The sequence below is a fragment of the Crocuta crocuta genome, unplaced genomic scaffold (assembly GCF_008692635.1).
Source record: "Crocuta crocuta isolate KB4526 unplaced genomic scaffold, BGI_CrCroc_1.0 scaffold164, whole genome shotgun sequence".
Lineage (NCBI taxonomy): Eukaryota > Metazoa > Chordata > Mammalia > Carnivora > Hyaenidae > Crocuta > Crocuta crocuta.
In genome coordinates, this window is record NW_027530016.1 from 1023449 (window position 1) to 1027523 (window position 4075).

The window sequence follows — 4075 nt, forward strand, 5'->3', positions numbered from 1 at the left end:
TGTAAGCCATAGAGAAAAGAAATAGGAAAATGACAGAAGTAAGTCCCTGCTTATCAGTAGTTATCTTAAGTATAAATGAATTAAACTCTCCAATCAGAAGACAAAGATAAGAAGAATGGATAAAATCACATGATCCGTCACATGCATATTCAGTTTACAGGATACCCACCTTAGAACCAGAGAAACAAATAGAGGGAAAGTGAAAAGAAGGACAAAAATATTTTATGCAAATAGTAATCGATGAGAGGAGGGATGGCTATATTAAGATCAGACAAACAGACTTGAAATCACAAAAGATCATAAGACAAAGAGGGCATTATATATTTTTAAGCTTTGATACAGCAAGAAGATACAAAAATTACAATCATTTATGCAACTGATGACAGACCATCAAACTATATGAAGTGAAAACTGACAAAATTCAAGAAAGAAACATTTTCAAAAATGGATAGAACAACCAGACAGAGGATAACTGAAGAGATAGAGAAATTAAACAATACAATAAACCAACTAGACAGACATATACCAAAACCTCTAAACAACAATAGCACAACACAATCTTCTTTTTTTTTTTTTAATATTTTTATTTATTTCTAGGATAGAGAGAGACAGCGTGAGCAGGGGAAGGTCAGAGAGAGAGGGAGTCACAGACTGAAACAGGCTCCAGGCTCTGAGCTAGCAGTCAGCACAGAGCCCGACGCGGAGCTTGAACCCACGAACCGTGAGATCATGACCTAAGCGAAAGTCGGACGCTTAACCGACTAAGCCACCCAGGCGCCCCACAACACAATCTTCTAAATGCACCTAAGACCTTTGCCAGGAGAGAGCATATTTAGGCCACAGATTAAGTCTCAATAGGTACAGAAAGACAGATATCATTCAAAGTAACTTTTCCCACCACCTTAGAAGACAGAATTCAACAACAGAGGTCAAACTGGAAATTTCACAATTTTGTGGAAATTAAACAATGCAAGTGAAATTAGAAAATACTTAAGATGAATTACAAAAAAAAAAAAATTACCAAATGGTGAAATTAGAAAATACTTAGAGATGAATTAAAAAAAATTTACCAAGTGGTGAAATTAGAAATTACTTAGAGATGAATGAAAAAAAAAAACTTATCTAAACAGATAGGATGCAGCAAAAGCAGTGCAAAAGAGGAAAAAATTAAAGCTATAGTGTTTATATTAAAAAAAAGAAAGATCTCAAACCAACAACCTAATTTTACAACTTAAGGAACTAGAAAAAGAACAGACTAACCCCCAAACTGGCAGAGGGAGGAAATAATAAAGGTTATAGCAGAGATTAATGAAATAGAGTAGAAAAATAATAGCAAAAATTAATGAAATCACAACATGGTTCTTTGCAAAGACTAACAAAATTAACATTTAACTAGGTGGACGAAGAAGGAAAAAAGAGAAGACTCAAATTCCTGAAATGAGAATTGAAAACGTGGACACTAGTACTGATTCTATAGAAGTTAAAAAGATATGAAGAGAGTACTTTGGGGGCACCTGAGTGGCTCAGTCTATTGAGTGTCCAACTCCTGATTTCCACTCAGGTCATGATCCTGGGTTCCTGGGATCCAGCCCTGTATCAGACTCTACGCTGAGTGTGGAGCGTGCTTGGGATTCTTTCTCTCTCCTTCCGCCCTTCTCTTCCACTCATGGTCTCTCTCTCTCTAAAACAAACCAACCAAAAAAAGAGTACTTTGAATAACTGTACACCAACAAATTGGATAAACACTAAAATTTAACCAACTGACATTTGGTAAGTATTTCTCACACTTGACATTAATACGAAAGGTAAATTGTATTACGGTAATCTAGGACGGTTGGGAACGATACAATAAAACTAAGCTACTCCACAATGGTTATGGAACCAAAAATCAAGGGGAGCTGATAGAACTAGCTGAGATTACAACGGGGATTGGATTTCAACTTAATTTTCTTATCCTAAAGCAAGTATATTTTATCTGAGAAAAAGGAGTGAAAGAAAAAAAATGTATATAAGGAAGATGATCAAGACACTGAGAAGCACAGAGAAGGAAATAAGGAAACTAATGAGAAAAAGGAGAAAGGAAAGGAGACATGGGAAAAGCCAAGAAGCAGTCACAGCAACTTGTAATCAAACGGTAAGACGTTTCTAATGGTTTCCTCCTTCCACCTGCAAGACTTGGGCTCTGGACCAGCTTTCCTGTTACTTTCACACTTTACTTACCATTACTAGGGACACCACAGGCTGATGGTGTCTGCTTCAGATCCTCTTCAGAAAACTGAACAATTATTAAGTAGGACCATCATAAGAAAGAAAGGAGGGCACACCATGGGCCATTATTACTGAAATAGACACAGATAAGTCATGTTCATCATTAAAAGAAGCTTTCCATGATTGTTACTCTAGACCATTGATGTTACAAACCAATGTTTCTCAACTAGGGCCACGTGTTAGAATGGACTGGTAAGCTTGAAAGCAAAACAAAGCAAAACAAAACAAACACCCCAGACTTCACCCTGAGAGATTCAAATTTAATTGGTCTGAAGTAAGTAGACCTTGATATTTTGTGATTCTTTTGGTTTGTGGTTTGTCTGTTTGTCTGTTTTTTTCTTTTTTCTTTCTTTCTTTTTTTTTAAAAAATTTTTCTTTTTACTTCCTAAATGATCATAATGTGATCTGGAGCTTAGGACCGCCTTTACAAAAAAGACAATTTCCAAAGTATGCTGTGTGCTTATTTATTGCTAAAATAATTAATTTTGACTGTTGTGAACTATTAAACTCTTATTTCCCTGAAATCAAGGGGCATTTTCTGAATGCTTTGGTCTCATTTCATCTGACAGAGGAAAAAGAAAAACCAAACCCCACACCCTATTTGATTGTTTCTAACTGCTGTTCAAGGTACTGTGTAACAACTTTTGTGTCTTATTGTATTACATTTTAGCCACCACCTTACAAGGACCTCAAGTTAACCTTTCACTCCATTTGTCAAAAGCCATGTTAGTATCTTGTCTGCAATTGGTACTATGCTGTTTGTGTGGAATAAACATTAAGGAGTATCCAGCCTAAAACAACCGCATCCATTTCTCCTGCATTCATGGAAGAAAACTTACCTATCCCAGAAACAGAACAAACTGTCTACAGCAATTGTTTTTCTCCTGTCTGCTATGGGTGAAGCTTCTGACAATAGTAATCACTCTGCTTTTGAGAAGACACAGTGAGCATATACATATCTTCCCAAATCCTTACATCTTATTTTAAAAGGCTGTTAACGTTCTTAGTTATCATCAGAGCAAGGCTTTAAGGTTTCTTCTGTTTCCATAATCAAAGCGCCTCATGAAGCACTTGAGTGAATGACGGGATTTCCCAAAGACAAGTTCAGGCACTTCTGATAATAGTCCCAGAATAGAGATGTTGGAACAAACGAGTGGAAAGAATCCTGGAGCTGCATTTGGAAGATACAGACTAAAATTGATCTGGAATGCTTCCAAACTGCGTGACCTTAAGCAGGTCATTTAACCCTTATGATTCCCAACGTCTATGGAGATGGTAGATCCTGCCTTAGGCAGAACACCGAAAGACACAGCGGGCACCAAAGAGCCCCCCCCCTCTTTGGAGGCGCATTTTTCACTTTTGAAAAGTACAGTGCAGACGGATATGTTTGTTCCCCTTCCTTCTGTCACTTGTCTCCACCCTTCTCCACTAGGTGCCTGGACTGTCTAAGCATCGGCGCCGCTCCCACCCAGCTCCGGGTGCAGAAGACGCCCAGTGGTCGAGCAAGTCACCAGGGGCAGAGATTGGCCTGGGATAAAGGAACCAAAGGATACAGGGGACAGAAGGGTTAAAGAACCAGAGGAAGGTAATGCATGTGTCCAGGATGCTTTCTAGAATTTCTTTTGCAAAATACTAAAAGTATTTATTTCTTGTAAAGATATTTATCTGATTACACCTTTAAGTGTCCTTTATGGAGTAATCAACAGCTTCTAAGAAGAAATAGAGGCAAGGCTAACCAAAAAAAAAAAAAAAAAAAAAAAAAAAAAAAAAAAAAAAAAACCCAAAAACCAACCAAAAAAAAAAAAAA